This window comes from Petaurus breviceps, unplaced genomic scaffold (assembly GCF_028583685.1).
Source record: "Petaurus breviceps papuanus isolate PSGF00001 unplaced genomic scaffold, PetGlider_PUasm1.0 208, whole genome shotgun sequence".
Lineage (NCBI taxonomy): Eukaryota > Metazoa > Chordata > Mammalia > Diprotodontia > Petauridae > Petaurus > Petaurus breviceps.
The window spans coordinates 9,906,624-9,915,895 of record NW_027185852.1 but is presented as its reverse complement, the minus strand read 5'-3'; positions in this window follow the sequence as shown (position 1 = coordinate 9,915,895).

Sequence of the window (9,272 nt, the reverse complement as noted above, 5' to 3'; positions counted from 1 at the left end):
AAGCTTTCTTCAGTTTTCTCAATTGTCTCACTCTTTGTGACCCCATTTGGGGTTTTATTTGCAAAGATACTGGAAGGGTTTGCTATTTCCTTGGCCAGCTGATTTTACAGATGAGAAAAAATAGGGCAAATAGAATTAAATGATGTGCCCAGGGTCACACAACTGGTAAGTGTCTGAGGCCAGATTTGAACTCATGAAGATGGGTCTCCCTGGCTCCAGGCCCAGTGCTCTATCTACTCCACAGGAATCTTTGTCAAAGCTAATTTGACATTAATCGGTTGATACTGAGGACATATTACTGGCATGGGCAATGATATGGGTGGGGGATGCTAAAGCCAGAGGCTGCAGTCAATAGTATTAGAAGAACCCTATTGCCCCTCAAGGACTATTCCTAGAACCCAGAGAGGAGGTGTAACTATAGCTGTCCTTTGAGACCCTGACCTGATTGTGTGGGTGCATGTGTGTATTGGGAGAATCAGCCTAGAGAGGGGGTGACAAAGTGACCTTGGGGCAAATCCAGCTTGTCACCTGGTTTTGTATGGCCTGGGAGATAAGAATGCTGTTTATATTTTCAAATAAAGCTTTATGATTTTGTTTTCTTTAGACTCTAGCCTTTGTTGCTATACTAGAAAAAAATTAATGTAGTTATTATAGCCATGTATGAACTGTAACGAGACAAGGACAGACAGGGCATCGCTGGCCAGAAGTGATAGAGCTCCACCTCTTTTTCCTCATCTTCTCCCCCACAGCTTGCCCCTCTCCCCCATCTCAAAATCCACATGAAAAAACAAACAAACAAACTGTGATTTCCCTCAAAATAAGACAGACTATGAGAGAAACTGTAGGAAAACCAAGCTGTTATCTGCAGGGACAGAACATGCTCATTTCCTAAGTCCTTTTGATACTTAGCCCAAGGAAGAAAGGAGATTCAATATGTAGTTATCATGTGAAGGGAGAAAGGTTGCTTCTGGTGGAAATTTCTATTCAAACTCTACTCTTCAATACCAGGATGATATTAGGCATCCCCCTGGAGAAGAAGGAAAAACAAAACAAAAACAAAACCCTGCCTTGCAAGGGATTGAATTAGAAGAGTGGTGAATTGTATCTGCAGTCTCTGGACACAAAGGGGCACTAGTTTTGATTTACAGTCAACATAGTCTTGCTGGTGCTGTCTACTATAACTCCCAATGAGAATGGGGAACTTGGGAACTTAATGTATGGCTACTAAAGTAAAGATCTTCAAGGTTGTAGGGAAAGTCAGAAAGTGAAAAATGTCCAGAAAATAGAATGGGGGCCATCATGGTGGAAATAACTGAGTCCCTCTTTTGCTCACTTATACAGGTTTTGAGTCTCCCTGGTACAAGCGAGAAGATTGGGAAAGAGTATCACATATGAAGTCAGAGAATCTGTCTTTGAATTGGGACCCTGGGTAAACTTTCACAAATCATTTTACCTCTTTTTTTTTGTCTTTTTGGAGGAGGGAAGGCAGGCCAATTTGGGGTTAAGTGACTTGCCCAAGGTCACACAGCTTGTAAGTGTTAAGTATCTGAGGCCGGATTTGATCTCAGGTCCTCACTCTAGGACTGGTGCTCTGTTCACTGCACCACCTAACTGCCTCAATTTCCTTATATGTAATATTTGAGTATTGGATTAAGGGATGACTAAGGCCCCTCAGGTCTGAAGGGATAGCTCCCCTTTGCTGAGCTCTTTTTGGACCTCTTCTGGGTAGTTCTGGGTCTCATCATTTAGGAAGAACATTGATCAACTACAGTGTCCAGAGGGAGTCAGCCATGGTAGGGAAGGGCCTTGAGTCTGTTTACATGAAGATGGTTGAAAGAACTGGGCATATTTAGCTGGGGAAGAGGTTACTTGGCAGACAGAAAAGCATTCTTCAAGTATCTGAAGGGCTGTCATATGGAGGAGGAATCAGACTTTATGTGATTAGTTCCAGATAGCATGTGAATAATGCAAACAGGCCAATTCAAACTTGTCATCAAGGGGAAAACCCCCACAAAACCTCCTGAAAGTTAGAGCTACCCCAATGGGAGTTGATTAATCAACAAGCATTTATAGAATGCCTACTGTGAGCCAGACAACTTGCTGAGCAGTGGGCATTCAAAGAAAGGCTGGCCAGGCCCTGCTATCAAGGAACTAATAGTTTAAGGGGGAGATGATGTGCAGTGGAGATCTAGGAAGGATAAATGGAGAGAATCCCAGAGGGAAGGTTCTAGCATTAAAGAGGTCTAGAACTAGCAGTGCTTGGTGCAGAAGATGGCAGTTTAGCTGAGACTTTAAGGAAGCCAGGAGGAATAGATGAGGAGGAAGAGAATTTCAGGCATGGGGCACAGTCAGGGAAAATACCTGGAGTCAGGAGATGGAGGGTACTAGGAATAGCAAGAGACCAGTATGACTGAATCACAGAGTATATGTGGGAAGGTTTCAGCAGCCTGGAAAAGGTGAGAAAGGGACAGGTTGACGAAAGACTTTAAAAGCCAAGTAGAGAATTCTATAATTGTTCCTGGAGGTAATAGGGAGCTGAGAGGGGGTGGGGTGGAGTGGTGACATAGGCCAGACCCGTGCCTAAGTAGGATCCCTTTGTTGGTCGAGTAGACTGGGCTGCCTTGAGAGGCGGGAATGTTTCTCTTCTTCTGGAGACCTTTAAGAAGAGACTACATGACCACTTGCTGTGTATGTTATACTGATGTATATTACATTAGATGAAGACATACATATATAACGTATATATATATATGCATAGGCAATCCTTGATCTATATTTACACCACATGCATACGTAATATATACAAAACATATACATCTATATCTATAGTTGACAGAACGAGAAAACATGAATGGATTACAATCTTCATTGTTAGAAAAATACATGAAATCAAAGATATATTTGTCTACCCTCTCTATTAAGTAGGGTGCCTTGTTCATTGTGTTTAAGAAATGCTTACTGGATTAAATTAATAGAACAATCAGCTAATTAGCTTGCTCATCTAGTCCTTCATTTCTTCAAAAACGCGTATGGAGCTACTTGTAGGGACCCGAAAGGAAGCTAATCCTGAAGGAGACCTTTGGTTGAACCAGTGAAAGATGTGTTCTTTTCAGTTAGACTGGTCCTTCTGCACATCTGCTCATTCCCACTAAATACTATAGCTTGGCTTTATTCTTTTGTTTCTTAGCTTGGGAACATTTGTTCTCTCTGGGTGTATATTTTTCCTACTAGACAAAATCACATCCTTCCCTGACCAGAAGGAAGGACAAAGCACCATCAAATTAAGGCAAGGTTTGCAGTAGCTCCAATTAATTTGGGTTCAATTACATTTTTTAAATGACCCACATTTCAACCTCTTTATCTAGGGTACAAATATGTTGTTTCAGTTGATGAAGAGACAACCAATTTTAGAGGATGCACTGTCTCTCACATCCAAAGGAGACCATTATCTGCACGTTAATAAGGAGGTCATCTCAATTCTGGATGATGGAGAGGTTGACTCTCTATTCAGGTTGGAGGCCAGTGATGAGAGAGATGGCCCAAATCTGTTATGCTTCTCAAACTAGCAACATATTCCCTTTATTTTTATGCCATAAGCCATGAATGAGAAAAAATGTTTGTGGGAATAAATGGAAAATCATTAGAGCTCTTTTGCTAAAGGGTCAGAGGAAAGATAATACAACGACAAATTGACATCTTGGAATAAAGTGGTAATGGTTCTTGCCCACCTCACCTTACATCTTCCCTTCTCATGATCTCTTCTATTTCTTTTAGCATTGATAAAAGGTCATTAGATATCTGAAAGGGACAGTCAGCAGTAACCAGAGCACGTGCCAAATCTGAATAACTTTGTTAATGTCCATTATTTATTCTCCAGTCAATGCATACCCCTACCCCAACACATTCTAGATTGACTAGAGACATCTTCTACAGGAACTAGGGATATTTAACTCAAGAATTTCTCATCACTTATATACTCAACCTTTTCTCTGGATCACAAGAGATCCAAGACCTTTCCTGCTAACTCTTTATTGACAAAAAGAGCGAAGAGGTGACAGTCTTATTTGCCAATTGTCTGAATCATTCATATCTGTAACTTGTTTGGAATATAGACACATCTCCTAAGGTTCAATTCAGATTATTATTAGTTTATATTCCCTTCAGAGATCTAACTTAATATTTGTGTTGCCCCCCAATCCCACATTCAGAAGTATAGCAGAAATGGGGTTTGAAAAAGGCATTCATAAAGTTACCTTCCCTAATCCCAGTGGATCAGGTAGACTAGCTCAGCATTTGCATGGTCTGAGGAACTCCCTGGCTACTTCCTTTCAGTCAGGAGGGAATGAGCACTTCTGTGAGTTTTGGAATAATGCAGCATTCTAACCCCTCATAGTTACAGAGCAGTAAAAACCAATGAATGGTTCAGTGGCCTGTTAAATGAGGGTGACTGTACCCTAATTGCTCTTCCTTTGTTGTTCTGCCACTAGACTTCTCTGGAGGGGTTGGGGGATCCACTATGTTCTTTCTTTCCCTTCTATGGATGCTCCCACAGGGACCATTCACTTAACTATTTGGGCTTGTATCTCGGATCTTAGCTGCCCTGTTTGCTGTATTTCCTTTCCTTCATAGGTGAGTGAGTACTAGTCTGACAATGGACATTTTCAGACTTGGAGGTGACCTTGTGAATTCAAGACATTCAGAGGTCCATCTGGTCCATTGGTGGAGGTGATTGAGAGCAGGTTGAGTTTCTTAAAAAAAAAAGACTATTGGCAGAAAATGGGCACTTGGAGTTGTTTGGACAGGGACGAGGTAAAATATGGAATATGTATACGACAAACTACCTCATGTTGTGATGTTTATGACAACCTCCAGCTGGTTGTAACTGTTCTTGTTAGTTATAAATTGCTGATTGCTCAGGCTGTGCTGTAAGCTGAGGGTATAAGAACAAAAATCAAAACAGTCCTGGACCTTCAAAATGTTGAAATCTATCGGAAGAAACAAAATGTCTACATATAAGCAAATGCAAATTAAATACAGGGTGTCCCCAAAACCATAGTGCAAGTTTAAACATGAATCGTTGACTTTCCCTACGACTTTTAGGACACCCCATATAAGGTAGCGGGAAAGGGGGCAGCATTAATTAGCAGCTGGAGAGATCAGAAGAAGCTTTCATGTAGGTAGCATTGAGCTGAACTATGAAGCCAACTAGAAATTCTAAGAGTTAGAAGAGATGAAGACAGAGGACTTTCTGGGCATGGGCTAACTAATTTTTACACTTTGCCTTTACAAGTACAGTTCATACCCCCAGTGAATGAATGGTACATAGCAAATACTTAATGAATGCTGATTGGCTTCGATGAGAAGTCACATAGGACCATGGGCTTAAGATCTATAAGGGTACTTAGAGGTCAGCTCCTCAACTTTATTCCTGTTTTGAGTGAGTCTTGTGGATTTTGGGGCAGCAGTAGTGGGAGAGATACCATGGGTGTGCTAGACCTGTAATTTTATTGGTATTCTAAATGAAATAATCCCTTCTACCAATGTATATATCAATGCATATTCTGAAACTTGTAGTCACAGAGGTACATAGGAAGAAACTGAGGCATAGAGAGAAATTTTCCTAAAATCCCAAAGGTAGGCATAGGCAGGATGAGAACTAAGGCGCCCTCACCCTAAATCCCCTCATCTATTCCCTACATGACACTGCCCTTCACTGTCACTGTCCTCATCTGTTACGTGAGTACAATGATACTGATCATCCTCTGAGTCCCTGAGTTGAAGAACTGGCATCGATCTTCACGGGTAGGGAATGTTCCCTCAATGGAAATTCCCCAGTGTGATAAAATCACAGATTCATCTCCCTCCCATCTTCCCTACATTCATTGCCCTCCAAAACCCCAACCATCAATACAAGCACCCCCTACCTGGTTGGGAAAGTACCTAGCAATCCTTACTTGTGGTATAGTTATGACTGATGTTATGACCTTCCCCTCAGCTGTTTTCTGCTATTAAACTATGAGTGTGTTCAGCCTTCCTAAGTCTGCTACAGCCTGTGCCAAAGAGGCCAGTTTGGAGGGGAGGGATGTGGTGAGCAGGGTTGGAGTAAATTTTCTCTGACATTTACTGGGTTAAGGGCCTGAGAGAAAATATTTTTCTAATCATTGGTAATCTATAAACCCCAGAAAGAGTTCCCTGGAAGGTGTTGTCTACCTGTTCCACTAAATTGATGGAGGCTATATTTTTTAATTCACCTTTTCTGCATTCTAAAAGTAACTTTCTTTTGAATCGTGGTTAAGACAGCTCCCAAATATTCAGTTTGATTTGAAATCATCTATGAATGGCCTATTGATGTCAGAATATCACTGAACAGTATGAGCTGTCAAATTTGGAGTCACAGAACCCGAGTTCAAACTCCACTTTCTACCTGTGGGACCTTCGTAAAGTAATTTCCCCCTCTCTGGGCCTTAGTCTCCTCATCTGTAAAAGAAGGGCATTAGATTAGATGGTCTCCAGCACCCCTTCCACATCTAGACATCCTTGACCCTTAATTCCATCCTGCTGGCAGGGGCTCTCTCTCTCTCTCTCTCTCTCTCTCTCTCTCTGTAAATGGATTCATAGTCAGTGTAATCCATCTCCATAGATAATGATATCATAGCCATCTCCATGGCAATAAGCATTTATCACATAAAATATTCAGTGTTTAGTATGGGATTTGAGGCATTAAAACGTGTATTCAGGGCTTTATACCTCTTATCCAAATACTCGTGCTGCCAATTAATTAGCGAGTAAAACAGACGTTTTCTGCCCCCAAAGAACTCCATTGCAAAGCCGTTCATGGAAGGGGTTTTCTCCACTAAGCCTGCCGAGTCTGCTGTCTCTCCACCAATTAAGGAATTTGTCTTTGCCTTCGTAGAAATATTAGAGGAACCAGGAAGTAGCTTGACAGGATTGCAACTAACAAGCCTGGGGTCAAACATCTAGCTGGTGTTTCTAACAAGTTATAATTGAATTTTTCAAACCCAAGTTTTTAACCAACTTCTTCCATCTTGCTAACAAACCACAAGCTTCCCCCAGTCCCTTTGGGTCTCATTTTCCTCATCTGTAAAATGAAAAGGTCAGATTGGAAAGCCTCCAAGTTCCCTTCCAGATCAACATCTATGACATATACCTGGCTGTCTAGTAATGCTGTGAAAACTCAGGATGGGGGTAAGGATGACGGTGCCCAACCAACTCCTGTTCCTCAAGACAGAAGCTTATGCAAATGGAGTCATCCTATTATTTAGATTATTCTGGTTATAGAAGGTGAGGTGTATACTGCAGCCCTCCAGCAGCATAGATGGAACAGTGGATAGTGTTGGGCTGGAATTATGAAGACCTGAGTTCATATTTGAACTCAAGACTCAGATACTTACTAGCTGTGTGACCCTAGGCAGGTCACTTGACAAATGGAGAGAATAATAGCACCTACATCCAGCGTTATCATGAGGATCAAATAAGGAAATTATTATGAAATGCTTAGACTAGAGCCAAGCACATAATAGGTGCTATAGAAGTATTAGAAATAAGCAGGAGCCACATTATTACTTAAACTGGCCAACTTATGGTTCCAAGTAATAATAATGTTAATAACAACAGACATTGTGTAGGGCTTTGAAGTTTGCAAAGCACTTTATGAACACCAGCTCATTCAACCCTTACAACAACCATGGGGGGTAGGCGCTATTGTTATTCCCATTTCACAGATGAGGAAACTGAAGCAGGCAAGTTATTTGCCAAGTGACATAAAACTAGTAAAGCACTCGAGGCAGGATTTGAATGCAGGTGTTCAGAACTCTTGATTCCCTCACTTTGCCCACGGTGGCCCCTCCACAGCTTTGTTTGTTCTGCTCCCCCATCTGCTATCTGCAGCGTTCCTCTTCCTTTTCACCCCCTCATGAGATTCCAGTTTCCTCTCCAAGTTCAGATCCGGCGTCACCTCCCACAAACAGCTTTTCCTTCCTCTCCCCTCCTACATCCCAATGCCTTTCTATTTGGTGTCTTTATAGCTTATGTTTGTTGACCTATATATAGGTTCTTAATAGAATGGAGGTTGTTTCATGTTTGTCTTTTTACTCCTGGCATCTTCTACAGTGCCTACCTAGGGTACATCTTTATTAAATCTTTATTGAATCAAATTAAATGGAATTGAATTAGTATCTTCTTGTCCACCTATAGAATCCTAATTGATTAACAATAAATCTCCATAGATATGGGAGGTGATGCCAGCTTGACAAGGGGTGATAAGATAAAACTAGTGAGAGTGTGCAAAATTCTAGGTTTCTAATATCCCACCCTTGGCTGCTCTGTAAGACTTGAATGTGCAGAATTGGGGATGACCTCCCTTGGTAAAGAATCTCTTCCACCAAGAAAGGCATCAGCCTACTCCAAAACAAAGCAAAAACTAATATTGCTTAGACTACAAGGTGCTGATGAATCCGTGTTCTCATCTGAGTGAGCTACCTATATGACAAAATCATGATTCATTCTTCCTTCTTGCCCAATGTAACTTGTCCATGTCTGCCTGTAAGTGTTCCATAGACTCCACCCAACATTCTGGAATCTTCTAGATTTATTAACATTGTGTGGATTGTAATGGAACATAAGGGGCTTCTATCATTTATCCCTTACTTTGGCTACATGACTGGCCCACCTTCTTTTCCATTCATATCTTCTTAAAGACTTTTACGTTTCTTCTCTAGCACAATTATTTTTAAAATATATATTTTTTCAATTGGCAAATATTTGTTTCTTCTCTCATCTCCCCCGAACCCCAATGGAGAATTAAAAACAAAGCAAAACTCTAGTAAGAAAAAAAGCACAGTTAAAGAAAACAGTCCCTAAACTGGCCACATCCAAAAAAACGCCTCATTTTCCACGTTCAGCTCATTACTTCTCTGTCAGGTGGGGGCAGAATGCTTCATCATTGTTCTTCTGGAAATGATGTTTGGTCAATTGCCTTGATCACAGTTCTAAAGTCATTTGTGCTTTGCCTTCAAAATGGTTCAATCGCTCTCCTGATTCTGCTCCCTTCAACTCTCCAGCAGCTTATACGTCTCCCCATGTTTCTTCAAAACTGTCCCTTTCATCATTTCTTATGGCATAATAGCATCCTACTTTATTTATGCACCATAACATATTTACCCATTGCTCAATTGATGGACACCTCCTTTGTTTCCAGTTCTTTACTAGGTTATATATATATATATATATATATATATATATATATATATATA